We start from the raw sequence: 19,209 nt of genomic DNA, 5'->3' as shown, positions 1-19,209 counted from the left end.
CATTAAACCTCTTTGTCACCAGAGTAGGCCTTGCTTACTCTTCTGACTATGCCTACAACTAAACCATTTATATGGAAAACCATTACCAGTTTTTGGCTGTTGCATAGGCCTAATCAATGAATGATCCCATGGGGTGGAAGTATTCAGATTGGTTCTATACTAGGAACGATCACAGCCCCCACACTCAATTATTAACATCTGGGGTTTGAACCCACGACCTCAGTCATGTCAGGTGACCTATGAACCCTATAGCCACCTGGGTGGGCAACATCCATAGTGCATCATGACCACACTGGAATAGGCACGCTGTTGGAAGTAAAACATTTTTTTTTGACCAAACACACAAGCTATTTCTCTGTGGACAAATTAAGACTTTCAGCATGCTTATAGAGAAGAGCACTCAACATGTACTGCACTGACACAAATGACTAATGATTGGTTGAAATATATTTATAATATCACATTTTATTTGTCACATGTGCTGAAAACAACAGGTGTTGTTCACCTTACTGTGAAATGCACACTTGCAAGCCCTTAACCAACAATGCAGTTCAAGAAATAGAGTTAAGAAAATATTTACAAAATAAAAAGTAACACAAAATAACAACAACGAGGCTATGTACCGAGTCAACGTGCGGGTGTACAGGTTAGTCGAGGTAATTTGTACATGTATGTATGGGTAAAGTGACTATATACATAGATAATAAACAGAGAGTAGGAGCTGTGTAAAAACAAAGGAGCGGGGTCAATGATTGCCTGGGGCTAGAAGCTGTTAAGGAGCCTTTTGGACCTAGACTTGGTGCTCTGGTACCGCTTGGCGTGCGGTAGCAGAGAGCAGTCTATGACTTGGGTGACTGGAGTCACAATTTTTTGGGCCTTCCTCTGACATTGCCTAGTATATAGGTCCTTGATGGCAGGACGCTTGGCTCAGTGATGTACTGGGCTGTGTACACTACCCTCTAACGCCTTACGGTCAGATGCCGTGTGGTTGTCATACCAGGCGGTGATGCAACTGATCAGGATACTCTCGATGGTGCAGCTGTAGAAGCTTTTGACGATCTGGGGACCCATGACAAATCTTTTCAGTCTCCTGAAGGGGAAAATGCGTTGTCACGCCCTCTTCACAACTTTTTGGGCGTGCTTGGATTGTGTGATCTGTACTGTTAGATTTCAGTGCCGCCTTTGATATTATTGACCATAACCTGTTATGGTTTTTCAACCTCAGCTCTGAATCCAGGATATAGCAATCTATCTAATAGAACATTGGGTTTTCTTTAATGGAAGCTTCTCTAATGTTAAACATGGGAAGTGTGGTGTACCGCAGGGCATCTCTCTAGGCCATCTACTCTTTTCTATTTTTACCTATGACCTGCCACTGGCATTAAAGAAAGCCTTTATCCATGTACGGTAATGATTCAACGCTGTAAATAGAGTCATATCATATTAGATGTTTTAAACAACTAGATCTGATTTGCACATATATTAAATGTTAAAATAATAAATTATTTTAGTACAGTGTGTAGTCCAATACTCAAAATAAAAAACAAACATATATTTGATTTCAAACCAGCAACCACAGCTAGTGAAATCACTGTAAGAGTTGCTGTCAGTTTTAGGATGGGTGGCCAGTTATAAACTGGTCCTGAACATCTCTAACATTAAGAGCAATGTATTTGGTAGAAATCATTCCCTAACTTCTAGACCTCCTTTAAATCTGGTAAGGAATGGTGAGGCTTTTTAGACTAAATTACTTGCTTTTACTTTAGATTGTTTTTAGTCGGGGACAGTCCTAAACCATTGAATCAATATGTTGACAATATCGGTCAACTGAAAGTAATCTGTTCTTTTGACCAATCGTTTGGTTGAAATATTTAATTGGGTATTTTTCCACATAGACACACCCTATGTGTTTTAATAAAATCAACTATATGTATTGAGCTTGTCTGATGCTTTAAGCACACTGTTTGATTAACCTTTTCTCAATAGGGGGTGCTGTTGGGACTTTGTAATATTTACGTTCCCAAATTAAACTGCCTCGTACTCAATTCTTGCTCGTACAATATGCATATTATTATTACTATTGGATAGAAAACACTCTCTAGTTTCTAAAACCGCTTGAATTATTTCTCTGAGTGAAACAGAACTCATTCTGCAGCACATTTCCTGTCAGAGAGTGAGATTTCAGAAATCGAGGTCCCTGTTCTGAGGTCAGTTTATAAGTCCCCATGTAAGCCATCGGGCTACATGCACTGCATACGCCTTCCTCTAGATGTCAGTAAGCGGGGAGAATTTGAATGGAGTGGATTGCGCAAACGGTTTTAGAAACTAGAGAGTGTTTTCTATCCAATAGTAATAATAATATGCATATTGTACGAGCAAGAATTGAGTACGAGGCAGTTGAATTTGGGAACGTTGATTCAAGTCAAACATAGCCATTACGTTAAAACCACCAAAACATATTAATTTTTTCACTAACCTTCTCAGAATTCTTCAGATGACAGTCCTATAACATCATATTACACAACGCATATAGAGTTTGTTCGAAAATGTGCATATTTAGCGGCACAAATCGTGCTTAGACAATGAAAACAGTGTCCATAACGTCAAGCAATATGTCCGGCGCCATCTTGGAAAGACACCTATTCTTATCGAAAACTATTCCAAAACTTGCCTAAAAAATAAAGGTTGGACAGCAATTGAAAGACAAATTAGTTCTTAATGCAATCGCCGAATTACATTTTAAAAATTAACCTTACTGCGCAATACAGGCTGCGATAACGCTAGGCTACCCTGCAGGAAATGGCGTTTCATGCATTTGACATTTTTCAACAGAACAATGAATTATCAGCATGAAGACTGCTTACTATTAGCTGAGCTTCCATCAGAATCTTGGGCAAGGTGTCATTTCTTCAAAACAATCGTCTTTGGGTTGAAAGATGTCCTCTTGTCCGGTCGAATTAGCCGCTAAACGTTAGCCGCCAACTGGAGTGGTGTCCAACTCGTGAAGCGCATGGCAAAGAAATCCCAGAAATCCCAATAAACTGCTATAAACTGCTATATGTCGGTTTAAATTAGCTACCTTATGATGTCTTTAACACCTATAACGAATAAAAACATGACTGGAGATATAGAAATACTATAACGAAAGCGTTTGCAGAACGCCATTCTGATGTCTTCGTGCGCGAAGCGCACTGTTGAAAAGAACGGTACTTCTGGTTCCACGTCTAATATAAGTTCCCAGATTGCGCAATCGACTCCATTCAGTCTCACCGCTTACTGACATCTAGAGGAAGACGTATGCAGTGCATGTACCCTCATAGCTTGCATGGGGACTTATAAACTGATCTCAGAAGAGGGACATGGATTTATGAAATCTCACTCCCTGACAGGAAAAGTGCTGCAGAAGGAGTTCCGTTTCACTCAGAGAAATAATTCAAATGGTTTTAGAAACTAGTGTTTTCTATCCAATAGTAATAATAATATGCATATTGTACGAGCAAGAATTGAGTATGAGGCCGTTTAAATTGTGAACGATTTTCCCCCAAAGTGTAAATAGCGCCCCCTATCATCAACAGGTTAACATGTCCAAACGCTCGCACAGGTCCAGGCAAACTCGGACGAAAACTTCAAAAGTTATATTACAGGTCGAATAAACTGGTCAAACTAAGTAGAGAATCAATCTTCAGGATGTTGTTATCATATATATCCAATAACGTTCCAACCGCAGAATTCCTTCATGTCTGTAGAAGTAATGGACTACTGTATTGCAATAAACATCACACACAGGGTTTGTGCTTCCGAAGTGTGTGTTCAATGGAGTGTTGGTGTGTTGAGGGAAACAGAATTGCCTACCCTGTCACAATCCTGCTTCAGCCCACTGTCAGTTGGTGCTAGTGTTGATAGCTATATTGTTTTCACTGTACCCTACCACAAAGTTAGCTAGCTGCGCTGACATTGACAGGACACCCTAACGTTGTTGTGAGCAGGTTATGTGACCATGAATCCGGTTACGCTGCCCCCCTCTGAGCCTCAGTAGGGTGGCTGGTGTGGCTCAGGGCCATCCCGAGAGAGACGTTGGCAACTTGTTTCAGCTTCTTCCCTGTTTCTGTCACAGAGGGGGGAAAACGCTAAAACTGCATTCAGGGACTGACTGACTCTAGGAGCTTATGACGCAAAAGAAGCAACGTTTCTGAGCTACTTTGATGCATGCGGTTATCGCCATGACAACTCTATTGCTGCTGTGATATTTAGGTAGTTTATTGTGACATAAGGTTGCAAATGACTGGCGTGTCAACTATTACAGTGCATGGCCAAGGTTGTGCGTGTGAGAGAGACGAAAACAGCAGGTCCAGGACAAGGTAGCACGTCTAGTGAACAGGTTCCTTATCCACAGGCAGAACAATTTAAATGGATTCATTAGTCCTTAATCTATGGAATTCACGACTGGGAATACAGATACCTTTTTGTGCATTCAAATTGCCATCGATAAAATGCAATTGTATTCGTTGTCCATGCCTCCTTATAACATAACCCCACCGCCACCATGGGACACACTGTTCACAACGTTGACATCAGCAAACAGCTTGCCCATACGACTCCATACACGTGGTCTGCGGTTGTGAAGCCAGTTGGACGTACTGCCAAATCCTCAAATTATTTTGGAAGCAGCTTATGGTAGAGAAATGAACATCCAATTCTCTGGCAACAGCTCTGGTGGACATTCCTGCAGTCAACATGCCAATTGCATGCTCCCTCAACTTGAGACATCTATGGCGTTGTGTGAGAGAACTGCACATTTTATAGTGGCTTTTATTGCCCCCAGGACAAGGTGCACCTGTGTAATGGTCATGCTGTTTATTCAGCTTATTGATATGCCACACCTGTCAGGTGGATGGATTATTTTGGCAAAGACGTGCTCACTAACAGATGCAAACGTGTGCACCAAATTTGAGAGAAATAAGCTTTATGTGCATTTGGAAAATTTCAGATATAATTTAAGCTCATGAAACATGGGACCAGCACTTTACATGTTAATTTTACATTTTTGTAGAGTGCATAATGACCCCTCACTCTTTCTCTTACTCACTTTCTTAAAAAAAAAAAATCTTGCTCCCTCCCTCTCTTTCTAGTCTTAATGTCTCTTGCTTTTGACCCACCTGTCTTCTATTTCTCACAAACACAATGTCACAACTGACATGCCATAAAAGTTAAGTGACAGTGATTGATAAACTCATTTGAAGGACTCTGAAGAATAGCAACCAACATTACATCTTGTCGTCTTTCAACTGCCAGTCAGTGCCACTGCATCTCCCTCCCTCTGACAGGTGCATGCTACTCATGTTGATCACCATCTTGGGAACATAGCTTCCAGGAACATTAACGTTATCAGAACAGCACAAATAATTTCACATCCTCTTCCGTCGGTCTGTTCAATCGGAGCTCAGGAGGGATACGCACGTTCCAGGAGGAACGGCAGGCAGCAGTTCCTCCGCTCCACCTTGCTCAGAGCCTGTATGATCATGATGGAGGTGATGAATGCATTTTAATCTCCACACAAACCAACAGTGCTGCGTCAGCCAGCAGCTGTCCAGAGTCGTGACACACTGGCACTAGTCCCATCGGCTGTGCCTGTGTCCTGTAGCCCCCTGTCCCTCCCTCCCCTCACACACACTGCTGAGTCAGTCAAATGGTAATGTTTAGAAATCCCATTCAAAGGGATAGGTCACTGAATGACACACTGGGCTGTAAGGGGGACAGTGGGACAATTTAAAGGCCTTGTTCCCACAGTGTAATATCAATAAATCACTGTAGTAGCCTTAATTTAATTGCTCAGGTTGTGGCATGAGCAATTATGATGAGCAGTTGTGGCATGAGCAATTATGATGAGCAGTTGTGGCATGAGAAATTATGATGAGCAGTTGTGGCATGACTCCCATGTTCATTTACTGTCCACAGGCATTTTAATCAGTTTTGGACAAACTCGCTTGGTCTGCACCATTAGTAGGTGTGTGTGCGAGTGAGACTCGGTCACAAAGATAATAGATTTTTCAAAGCCACTTTCGTGCTATAGTTGTAGGCTACTCTTACTGATGTCACTTGTGTCCTGTGATAATAACAATGACAACAGGTTTGCATGCATTTTGTGTTTCTGCAATCTGCTTTGTCCAATTTCATGTAAATGAAGGTTATAATCAGACGGCATGAGCAATATGTAAAGGAGCAACGGTCTAAACAACCAGTGGTTGAACTTGGTTGCCAGGGTAAGCTATCAAACTGGAAGGTTGTGTGTGTGATTACAGGTAGATGGTTTGCTGTGTATGTTGTCAACTAACTTGGGGCCTCTGGTTGTTTTTGAGTGATGTGGTATTTCTCTCTGCACAATAACAGGACTCTACACTCACACACTGACACTCCAACACACACAACATGCACGCACATTTATACTGGCTACACACACACGCATACAATCATCATTTACGCTGCTGCTACTTCCCCACACTACGCCACCAGCCTATACTGTTGACACCAGGCAGGATGTGGCCATGGACTGCTTACACCAAATCCTGACTGCCGTCAGCATGACACATCAGGAACCGGGATTCGTCGGCCAAGGCAATGTTTTTCCACTCTGTAATTTGTCCAGTGTTGGTGATTGCGTGCCCACTGGAGCTGCTTCTTGATTTATTCTGATAGGAGTGGAACCCGGTGTGGGGTCGGTCTTTGTCATGGATGGGCTATTGCAGCAGACAACGAGTTGTGCGTTCTGAGATGCCGTTCTGCACACCACTGTTGTACTGCGGCGTTATTTCCCTGTTTTACACAGTAAACCACGGCAACGGGACTCACTGTCTGTAGGAGCTAACCATTTTCCTGGACAGGTGCTGTACCTAATTAACTGGCACCTGAGTGGGGCTTCTTTCTAGTGTTCTTTTTGTTTTTATTCTACCTTGTTATTTTTAGTACTACATTGATATTGCAAGAAAGGCATTTCAATGTACTTGATGTGGTGATCTGAGTCCTTATGCCTGAACTTGTGCCCCCCCCCCCCCCCCCCCCCGTACACATGCAGACCACATCCCCACACACACACCACACTTACAGGCGATGGATACCTCTTTCCATAGTGGAGGAGAGATGTAGCAGAACAGTCGTTCATCTCTTTACCAGATCTGAGGGTGAGAGAGGCTCCTCAGAGACTTGCACATGCACACAACAGCATATTGACTGCTGTGAGCACGTGTTCATGTCTATATTGGTACGTTGGTTCTGGTAACCATCAATATTTGTGAAGAGTAGGATGACAATCCAAATGCATTGTTCATCTTTCTGGTCCTGGATATTCTAAAATGAGACCAATTACATATTTATTCACATTTGTATTCCGGTAAATGTGTATATAAGTCAGTCGGCAGGCTCTTTGACGGTAATCTTGATTTACAGCATGTTCACCCCCCCAAATCAGACCACTGATAGGGTTTTGCATGAATCTGCCAGTCAATGTATGTATTAAAATGTATTAGATTGCAATTTCCCTCCCTGAGTCTCTTAAAAAAAATATATAGTTTGAGACGGGCACTTCTAAACTTGATCTTTTATCACGAGTAGCTGCTTATAAAGATAACAAAAGAAAATGGTTGATTTAATGAGTGATGGTAACAATGATAACTAGAGAGTGAGCAAGAGCAGATGTTGGCTCTGAGAACTTTGAGAAATATGTATGATTCCTGTCTTGAAGTGACAGCTCATCACGTTTCTCATTTGCATTAGAGTAGCATGAAGGACCACTTGGGTTCAGCCAACTCTTAACACAAAGCACTGTCCCAAGTGAAAGATCTATTTTTTTCTGTCACGTGTTGTTCAGATCCAATCCCCTGGCCCCCCGCGACCTAGATCTGAAAGGATTGGGGTTTAGTGAAGTTCTAATCATCATGTATGGCATTTATTGGGTTTTCCCACCAGGTTGGTATTTCAGTTTTGCTCAAATTAAATAAAATACAATTATTAGTCACATGCTCTGAATACAGCAGGTGTAGACCTTACAGTGAAATGCTGTATACAACAGGTGTAGACTTTAGTGAAATGCTGTATACAACAGGTGTAGACCTTACAGTGAAATGCTGAATACAACAAGTGTAGACTTTACAGTGAAATGCTGAATACAACAGGTGTAGACTTTACAGTGAAATGCTGAATACAACAGGTGTAGACCTTACAGTGAAATGCTGAATACAACAGGTGTAGTAGACCTTACAGTGAAATGCTTACTTACAAGCCCCTAACCAACAATGCAGTAACAAAAAGAATAAGAAATAAAAGCAAAAAGTAATACTGAGACTATATATGGGGGGGTACAGAGTCAATGTGCGGGGGCACCCGTTGAGGTAATATGTACATGTAGGTAGAGTTATTAAAGTGACTGCATAGATGATAACAGAGTAGCATCAGTGTAAAAGGGGCAATGCAAATAGTCTGGGTGGCCATTGGATTAGATGTTCAGCGGATGGTCAGGCTCACCGTAGTCTTGTAGGTCAAGAGGTTGCTGTGTCATGTCACTAAATCACGCCCCAGGATGTCTTCCCTCCAGTATGTCAATCAGACCTCGCACCTCACCCCAGCAGCCACTCCTCCCACTCCTTTTTAATCATCTGTTGTTTTACGGTCTGTTCTATATGGCATGCAAAGCGTTGTACCCGTTGCCTGGGTCAGACACAGGACAGTGTCTCGAGGCTCCTATTCAGACGGACAGAGAATTCTCACCCTGGCTGACCTGCCTCACAAAAATCACAAGATCAAACAATTAGGCTACTCCGATCAGTGTCCTCCGGATCCAATGTGTTGCACGCTGTCCTTCCAGTCTCTGCAGAGCGCATCAGAGCAGAATTATTGTAGGCCTACGTAGACGGGCATGAGCGGTCTTTCAATAACGCCGTTGTGAAATGTGGTTTTGAGATCAAAGCGACCCTAGCCGTGTGTGCAAAGTTCTTGATATTCATTGCTAGTTAGTGAGTTATTTAGCCAGTTATAGCTCATTTTTGGTCAGCAATGAGAAAATCATGGTGTGCATCACGGGGGGAGATTTGCACAGCAGGTAAAATAATAACCAGCCAAACTACACTATGTTATGAATTTGCTATCTAGCTAGTTAATTATTTATCTATGTCTTAATGGCATTGTCGTGTCCCATGTCCTAAAATAACTTTCCACCGACACTGGAAATGGCTGACACGCAGTTGATACTGGTGTAGTTGATCAAACCAATGCTGCATATTCCCGGTTGTAAAACAGTCTCTCAAATGCTCAAAATTGGTTAGGATTCTCCTCTATTCAATCTTGGCCAAGTTAAAAATCTATTCTTAGAGTAGCCTAATTGACAAGAAACTCATGCTGTCAAGCTCTCCCATGAACATGGAATATTTTAACCTTACAAATAGATAAACATCTTACTTAGCTACCTCGTCCACCTTAGCCATTTGATACCTGGTTTATTTAATGAAGGAATTATTTGAAAAAGACAACAGTATTTGGTTGTAATGTTGCAGGGGGGCCAACCATCCTCCCAGGAGGACAGGACAACACAGGTCGGCACAAGAATTTCAACATCTAGAGGTAGTTGTTAATGGTAAATAGCAGTGCTGTAAGGGTCTATGCCTCCTTAAAGACTACCCCCACCATCATGGCTGCCTTGGTTTCGTTGATCCTCCTGTTAGGCTATGGTTGCTAGGCAGCAGTAGCCTCAGTCTAGGCCTTCCCAGCAAGTGTGACTCGACTGTGGTCCCCGCACAGCAAGTCTGGTCGACCGGAACACGACTGTGACTGAACACTGCTTCCCAAATCCCCCCTGAGCACCGGAGTGCGCTGAACAATACACAAGTCCTTCAGTGTTCAGTCAATCACCGGCCAACCAAGACTAGTAGTGCTGTGCTGGAAAAAGTTTTCTGTTGGACCTGACTGAGTCTTAAGAGTCAACACACAGGTGGACACTAGCTCTTGTTTCACCAGTTCTCTCGCATTGTAAGCTGCTGTTAGTTTCCCAGTTCCAGCATGAATAACAGAATTATCGTTTGTGTTCTTTAGGGCTGACCTCAATTAGTCGACTGGCCGATCGACATTTTTCAAAAATTGAGCAGTGTCAAATATGAAAAATGTTTATGGCACACGAGATGCATGTCTGATTCATGCCCGTCTGAGTGGACTAATCCATTGTGCAGGCCGCAGGTATGGCACACCAGTAGTACATTTATCATTAATTCCCATCAATTCTAATCTACATCGTTTGTTTGGTTCCGGTAATTTGTTTGCATTGAATTGTATTATTGTTCCAGTCTTACCGTTGTCATTGTAGGAGTGGACACATTGTTTGCAGAACACACAACCGTGGCTACACTTGAGAGAGTTTTGGTTTATTTTGTTCCATTTGTTTGGAGCGCTCCTATCTATCTTGAGTAAGGACACGCACCTGATTATACGTATAGAAGTAGAACTAGTCCAACTGGCCTGCGTGCATATGTAGGCCTATAATATGCCCATTTGGGGATTTGATACTAGTTCTGAGTGTCTTAAAACGTCTTATGGCTGAGATCCCGTTAACGGGATCGATATGACATCAGCCAGTGAAAGTGCAGGGAGCCAAATTCAAACAGAAATTAAAATTCCTCAAACATACAAGTATTTTACACCTTTTTAAAGGTAAACTTGTTGTTAATCCCACCATAGTGTCCGATTTCAAAAAGGCTTTACAACGAAAGCACCTCAAACGATTGTTAGGTAAGCAGCTAGTCACAGAAAAACACCACCATTTTTCCAGCCAAAGAGAGTCACAAAAAGCAGAAATAGAGAAAATGAATCACTTACCTTTGATCTTCATCAGATGACACTGATAGGACTTCATGTTACACAATACATGTATGTTTTGTTCGATAAAGTTCATATTTATATTTTAAAAATCTGTTTACATTGGCGTGTTATGGTCAGTAATGTTTTGCTTCCAAAACATCTGTGATTCTGCAGAGCCACATCAATTTACAGAAATACTCATCATAAATGTTGATGAAAATACAAGTGTTATACATGGAATTATAGATCCACTTCTTCTTAATGCAACCACTGTTGAAAATTACTTTACGGAAAAAGCACAACATGCAATAATCTGAGTACGGCGCTCAGGCACCAAAACAAGCCATACAGGTACCCGCCATGTTGTGGAGTCAACAGATGTCAGAAATAGCAATAAATATTCACTTACTCACTCACATACCTTTATCTTCATCAGAGTGCACTCCCAGGAATCCCAGTTCAACAATAAATGTTTTTTTTTCTTCGATAAAGTCATTTATGTCCAAATACCTACTTTTTGTTTGCGCGTTTAGGTCACAAATCCAAATTCATGAGCACTAGGTCCAGACGAAAGTCAAAAGTTCCGTTACAGTTCGTAGAGACATGTCAAACGATGTATAGAATCAATCTTTAGGATGTTTTTAACATAAATCTTCAATAATGTTTCAGCTGGAGAATTACTTTGTCTTTAGAAAGGAAAAGGAACGCAGCTACCTCTCACGGGGGCGCGCCTGAGTGAGCTCATGGCACTCTGCCAGACATCTGGTTGAAACAGCTCTCATTCTCTCCCCGTTCACAGTAGAAGCCTCAAACAAGGTTCTAAAGACTGTTGACATCTAGTGGAAGCCTTAGGAAGTGCAATATGAACCCATAGACACTGTATATTGGATAGGCAAAGACTTGAAAACCTACAAACCTCAGATTTCCCACTTCCTGGTTGGATTTTTTCTCAGGTTTTTGCCTGCCATATGAGTTCTGTTATACTCAAATGTTTTCTTCACCTCAAACAGCAAGTTAACAAAGTCTGTTTTTGCATCTATTTGAGAATAGTTCCTCAACGTAGCCTATTGGATTACCGCTCGGCATGAAAGGGGGAAAAAATGTAATGCTTTGAGCTGATGGAAATGTCATAAAATTGGCCTACCTGATTTACTGCTTATCCCTTTTGCAAAATTGATACAATGTTTAAAATTCCTTGCAGCCAATGATTTACAGGATATTTGTTTTCATCAGGATATTTTCTACCAGTGGGCTGCAAGGTTTTTTTGTTGTTGACTGCAATGTTTTTGTTTATGTAGGCTATTTTTACATATTGGCAATAAAAGCTAAAATTCTGAAAGTCTAAATTTTGATTACCCACATGACATTGATTTTGAGATATGAAGACTTTATTATAAATTAAACTGTTCCATGAAAATGTACATATGAAAATCATAACTGGCATGCAGATCAGAAGAAATGGTAGGATAACTTGGCACTCCAAATGGAAAAGGTTGCTGACCTCCGGTGTAGCATAACTTCAGGAGCATAATGTCAGAATCTGCCAAGGCCAACAGGAGGGTCAGGAACAGGTTTGTTTTATTCTGGTTAGGCTATATTGATCTCTGGCTCCATCTTTAGTAATATGTCTTCAGTTTTAATTGCAGTTCTTAACTTCTCTAGGATTTGTGGGATGCTAACATCCCACTTGGCCAAAAGCCAGTAAAAATGCAGAGCGCCAAATTCAAATATATTACTATAAAAATCAAACTTTCATGAAATCACACATGAAAGACACCAAATTAAAGCTACATTTGTTGTGAATCCAGCCAACATGTCTGATTTCAAAAAGGATTTACGGCGAAAACACAACAAACGATTATGTTAGGTCAGTACATAGCCACAGAAAAACACAGCCAAAGAGAGGGGTAACAAAAAGCAGAAATAGATACAATTAATCACTAACCTTTGATCTTCATCAGATGACACTCATAGGACTTCATGTTACACAATACATGTGTGTTTTGTTCGGTAAAGTTCATATTTATATCCAAAAATCTGAGTTTAGGCGGGACGCTACTGTCTCACTTGGCAAAAAGCCAAAGAAAATGCAGAGCGCCAAATTAAAATATATTACTATAAAAATCTAACTTTCATTAAATCACACATGAAAGTTACCAAATTAAAGCTACACTGGTTGCGAATCCAGCCAACATGTCAGAATTCAAATAGGCTTTTCGGCGAAAGCAAACAATGCTATTATCTGAGGATAGCACAATAGTAAACAAAGACAGATAAGCATATTTCAACCCTGCAGGCGTGACACAACGCAGAAATGAAAATATAATTCATGCCTTACCTTTGACGAGCTTCTGTTGTTGGCACTCCAATATGTCCCATAAACATCACAAATGGTCCTTTTTGTTCGATTAATTCCGTCGATATATATCCAAAATGTCAATTTATTTGGAGCGTTTGATCCAGAATAACACCGCTTCCAAATTGCTCAAACGTGACAAAAAAATATCTCAAAGGTTACCTGTAAACTTTGCCAAAAAATATCAAACTACTTTTGTAATACAACTTTAGGTATTTTTTAACGTTAATAATCGATAAAATTGAAGACGGGGATGATCTGTGTTCAATACAGGATTAAAACCAACTATAGCCAGCTTTCTGGTCACTCGCTTCTATCTAACAGGACACTTAATGTGTCCTGTTAGATAGACTCTCGTTCAAGATGGCCGTACTTCTTCATTACACAAAGGAATAACCTCAACCAATTTCTCAAGACTCTTGACATCCAGTGGAAGTGGTAGGAACTGCAAGCAGGTCCCTTAGAAATCTGTTTTCCCAATAAACTCATTGAAAAGAGAGTGACCTCAAAAACAAACAAAAAAGAATCAGAATGGTTTGTCCTCGGGTTTTCGCCTGCTAAATAAGTTCTGTTATACTCACACACATGATTCAAACAGTTTTAGAAACGTCAGTGTTTTCTATCCAAATATACTAACAATATGCATATCTTATCTTCTGGGGATGAGTAGCTGGAAGTTGAATTTGGGTATGCCTTTCATCCAAACGTGAAAATGCTGCCCCCTATCCTAGAGAAGTTAAAGCATCAGACAAGTTCAGTAGCCTACATATAGTTGATTTTATTCAAACATAGGGTGTGGCTATATATGGGAAAAATATATGCTTTAAAATTTCGACCAATTAATTGGTTTGAAAGAACAACCGACTCTCGGTCGACCCAGATTTGTTTTTAGTCAGTCAGCCCTAGTGTTCAGTGATTTGTGCTACACAGGGCCAAGCGTTCTTCTAACACCAGCTCTGGACGCCTGCTGTGTTCCTGGTTCCTGCCACGCTGCACAATCTGATATATCTTTTGTTCTCAGCAGTTGGTCCTATCTGTGGAATTATTTTTTCTGTATAACTATCCCTATTGTTTAGTTGGGAACTGACATGTATTTACATAGATATTGTAAAGTAACTATGCTTGCTCTGGCCTAGAGTTGTGCTACTTGCAGTGACAGACCATATGTTTTATCCTCGGTGGTCGGTGTTTATTGATTCGTGTGCATTTGCCTGTTTTATCTGTGATGTAAGCGTGTGTGTGTCATAGATGTATGTCAATCATGGCAGGGCGCTGTTATGAATAGAGCTCACATCCCTGTCCACATCACCCAGCTCTCCACACTGGCTTGAGATTAGATGAGTGACAGCGGTCTGTCCATCCCTAACAGGGTCATCACTCTCGGGAGGTTAATTTCTCACTGGTGGGTTTTTGACGAGCACCGTGACGCAGGATGAGCCAGGGATAGGGGGCATGATGTTATGATCCACACTAACAAGCTACTAATTGGTTGTTAATGTGACAGAGCGGGGTTTGAGTCACAAGGCTATTTTAGCCCACTGAGCTAAGGCCTAGACATTTGAAAAAAAGTCCATTGAAATCTATTTACACCAAAAGGATTAGGGTCTACCAGGCTTGGGATTGAACTTTGGACTGCATAGGTCTTAAGTCCATAGTTTCTTCAATCAGTGATTGGCCTACATTGTGTAGACTTGCCCATTCGGCTAAGCTTTGAACCCACATGCATCATCACCAGTCTCCAAGGCTTTGTGGAGTCAGTTGAGTTGAGAATCAACTGACTGCTCCAAATTAGTTGAGAAATTCTTGACAAAAGGTAAAGGTATACTGTACTTGCATCCTTGCTGTAGTTCTGTCTCTGAGGATATGTTTTTAAACCAAGCACACTGCTATCCCAGAGGTTCAGGGGTTCAAATGTCTGTGGTTTCTCATGTTAACAACACTCTCTTAATATTTAATTACTTAATTATTCCTGTAATCAGTCATCGGCCTATTAACGTGCTGTCTGCCAAGGTGAACAAATAGTGGTTGGAGCAGAACCTCATAGGGATGATTTGCGTTCTTATTTTAGAGCCCCTGCTGCAGGCTTACGTTGTAATGGCTGGCTGGCTGGGTATTTTGGGAGCTAATTTATTGCGTCTCTCTCAAGGAGGTGGTGGGGGGGAAGGAGGGAGTGGGGGGGTGTAAGATATGCACCCAGGGCTCCTTCCCGCTGGTGATTCATCTCCATGCTACATCGGCATGACGTGCCACTATTTAATGTGTGTGAAGATGACGCTGTTCAGCCGGCACTCGTATACAAGTAACGTCTATGGGGGAGAAACTCACCCTGAGTGTTTTGTGGAGAGAGAGAAAAGAGCACCGGGTTGAAGGGAGGGAGATGAAGAGAGGTCTGTTTTATATCCCCAGTGGCTCACACTGATAAATGGCTGGCCCCAGTCTTCCCACTGACGCACAAATGTCACATCATAAAAAACAGTACACACTCTTCCGGCGTCTCTCTCTCACCCCCTGCCTTGCAAAGCACTTAATTATACCATGGGGTTTTCCTCCACCACCACCTCGTCCGAAGTGCATTTGAGCTAAACTGAAGCGGCCTCAATCACAGAGCTGTTATGATTTATTTTCTTTAATTCGAGACGCGATAAAACTGCAAGGTGAGGTCTGTCATTGCCTTACCATTACATGCTGTTGGTGAGGTCTGTCATTGCCTTACCATTACATGCTGTTGGTGAGGTCTGTCATTACCTTACCATTACATGCTATTGGTTAGGGATGTGGCGATTATGGTGTTTTGGTTAACTAATTGTCATGCAAAATGGCCACGATTGTCATTTTGGTTTAATTGTTTTTATTTGTATTTTGTACTGCGTTATAATGCTACGTCATACGTAATGGTATAGCTAAGACATACAGTTGAAGTCGGAAGTTTACATACACCTTAGCCAAATACATTTAAACTCAGTTTTTCACAATTCCTGACATTTAATCCTAGTAAAAATTCCCTGTCTTAGGTCAATTAGGATCACAAAAATGTGAAATTTCAGAATAATAGTAGAGAATTATCTATTTCAGCTTTTATTTCTTTCATCACATTCCCAGTGGGTCAGAAGTTTACATACACTCAATTAGTATTTGGTAGCATTGCCTTTAAATTGTTTAACTTGGGTCAAACGTTTTGGGTAGCCTTCCACAAGCTTCCCACAATAAGTTAGGTGAATTTTGGCCCATTCCTCCTGACACAGCTGGTGTAACTGAGTCAGGTTTGTAGGCCTCCTTACTCGCACACACTTTTTCAGTTCTGCCCACACATTTTCTATAGGACGGATGTCAGCTCTGTGATGGCCAATCCAATACATTGACTTTGTTGTCCTTAAGCCATTTTTTCACAACTTTGGAAGTATGCTTGGTGTCATTGTCCATTTGGAAGGCCTATTTGCGAACAAGCTTTAACTTCCTAACTGATGTCTTGAGATGTTTCTTCAATATATCCACATAATTCTCCTGCCTCTCCTGCCTCTTCTCCTGCCTTCTCCTGCCTCATCTATTTTGTGAAGTGCACCAGTCCCTCCTGCAGCAAAGCATCCCCACAACATGATGCTGCCACCCCCGTGCTTCATGGTTGGGATGGTGTTCATAACCCTTTTTCCTCAACATAACGACGGTCATTATGGCCAAACAGTTCTATTTTTGTTTCATCAGACCAGAGGACATCTCTCCAAAAAGTACGATCTTTGTCCCCCATGTGCAAACCGTAGTCTGGCTTTTTTTATGGCGATTTTGGAGCAGTGGCTTCTTCCTTGCTGAGCGGCCTTTCAGGTTATGTCTATCGGACTCATTTTTACTGTGGATATAGATACTTATGTACTGGTTTCCTCCAGTATCTTCACAAGGTCCTTTGCTGTTCTGAGATTGATTTGCACTTTTCGCACCAAAGTACGTTCATCTCTAGGAGACAGAACTCATCTCCTTCCTGAGCGGTATGAAGGCTGTGTGGTCCCATGGTGTTTAGTCTTGCGTACTATTGCTTGCACAGATGAACATGGTACCTTCAGGCATTTGGTTCAGCCGTGGGAGCAATTTCCAGACTTGTGGAGGTCTACAATCTTTTGGTTACTGGCCCAACACTAACCCCTTGTGCTCGTAAAACTTTATCCACTTCATGTAAAAATAAGAAACTGCTATTGGGTAAACTATAGCTACTCGAAAATACATTTCAAGCCCCCCCCCCGCCCCCCCCATCATAAAATAAATGTATGAAGACTGTTATGATATTTTTTTAGTTCACGATTGCAAAGGCAGCCCCCTTGTGGAATAAAAACAGAGGCTTCCTATAGTTCTCTCTGTTTTTCCCAGTTGGCACATATGAGCTTGATGCACCCCAGCCAAAGCATCATTGGCTTGTTGTAGTGCAAACCTGCTGTTGTTTTGTGTACCAGTCACTCAGGGACTTACCTAAAGATAATGACTTCCTTGTTTTAGTGTTGAGAAACCAGTACCCAAACAAACAAGGAGGAATCTGACCTTTTTTCCACTTTGTGTTTCGCTATGACCTTAGTGGCATTCTCCTTTCGATGCCCATTCAACCGTCATACCGGTCTGTCTACACCAAACGAGTGTTTTATTGATTTGAATGCTGGAGTCAGGGTAACCTCGGTGTGTGTGGTGGTGGGGGGAAGAATGGAACAATAAAGACCCATTCTGAAGAAGATTCAGTTAGTGAATGAGGGAGAAGTGGAGGGAACAGGTGGTGAATTGTAAAGGAAGAGCAATAAGAGACATCAGTCTCAACTCTAGCTGTTCCAACCTGCTGCCTATCTATCACATCACTGTGTGTGTGTTGGTGTGTTTTTGCCTGTGGGCCTGATGAGCTGGGAGAGATGGCTCCTCTAATCAGTAGATTAGTCATGATGATGCTGGACTGGAGGCCTGAGGGAAGGGCACTGTAATCTGCCCAGCACTTCCACCTTGCCGTTTTCCCATATGACGCAAAGTGCCCTCTATAGGTTAAAATCCCTTATCGTATGCACTATAGTCTGCCCTGCTATGGAAACATTTGCATGTATACTACATTGATCTCGGATGAAGATTAAGATTCCTAAAAGGTTGTTGCTTTTTTTCTTTCTTAAATCCATTTTCTGCTCATTGATGTTGAGCATCCATGGGATTATTCTCCACAGGAATCTGAGAACAACACCACTATCTCTTGGAGCACACGGGCACTCCTGGAACTCTTTTCAAGATACCTTTTTGTGTAGTGAAAAGGATGCTGCTGCTTTTCAGCTGTGCTGTCTGACTGTTAACAAGCCTCTGCTTATACAATCTTCCTTTTACAGTCTATGGAAGTGCAGCTTTACAGCAGCAGCTAATAGACATCACACCTGCCCCTTCTCCCACTGCTTTCTCTGCAGTTTTTATTTAGCGCCTTCGCTACCAAACGGTCTTCTCTCCAATCCTCATTTAGCTTAATTGCTGCTGAGCCCCGGCCTAGCGAGATAGACAGGGAGATTGTGAGGGAGAGGTGAAGGTAGCTGTAATGAGAAAGGCGTGATGTATTAATCAGGCCTGACGTCTCTAATCACCTCTAATCTCATCAAGTGGTAGAGAGCTCCCAGTTCCGCTTGGCAACATCTGTGGACTCAAAATGGGGAGTTCATCCACCTGTTAAAACCATGTTTCCACCTAGTGAAACCGGAGGCTGCAGCACTTTACACAGCAGATGGATGTGGGCTTGGCTGGGTAGTCTAGTCTCCAGTGGTTCACCAGGTGGTTGAGGATTGAAGTTACTGCTGGTTTGGTGTTATTTTGGAGTTAAGGGTGTGTTTGGGTCTAGTTTGGTGGAAGCAGCAGGGGCACCGTGATAATCGGTTTGTTGTCTGGATGGTGTGTGTGGAGTCTGGGAATTATTTCCGTACACAAGAGACCTTGTAGTCACATTGTGATTAGAGGCTATTTTCCTTAGGCTGAGAAATGTACTACAGTGACGCAGGCCACGGAGTCGTTTCATCAATTCCGCCCCGGAC

The 19,209-nt window shown here is 41.9% G+C and overlaps 1 protein-coding gene across 2 annotated transcripts in view; it reads left to right on the top strand.

The window, feature by feature from the left end:
• LOC129822344 (SPRY domain-containing SOCS box protein 4-like) overlaps positions 1–19,209 on the top strand; it is a 55,266-nt gene that overhangs the window by 1,427 nt on the left and 34,630 nt on the right. The gene's annotated exons all lie outside the window — the stretch shown is intronic.

Source organism: Salvelinus fontinalis, chromosome 24, assembly GCF_029448725.1.
Source record: "Salvelinus fontinalis isolate EN_2023a chromosome 24, ASM2944872v1, whole genome shotgun sequence".
Classification (NCBI taxonomy): Eukaryota; Metazoa; Chordata; class Actinopteri; order Salmoniformes; family Salmonidae; genus Salvelinus; species Salvelinus fontinalis.
This window is presented reverse-complemented; position numbering and strand designations above follow the sequence as displayed.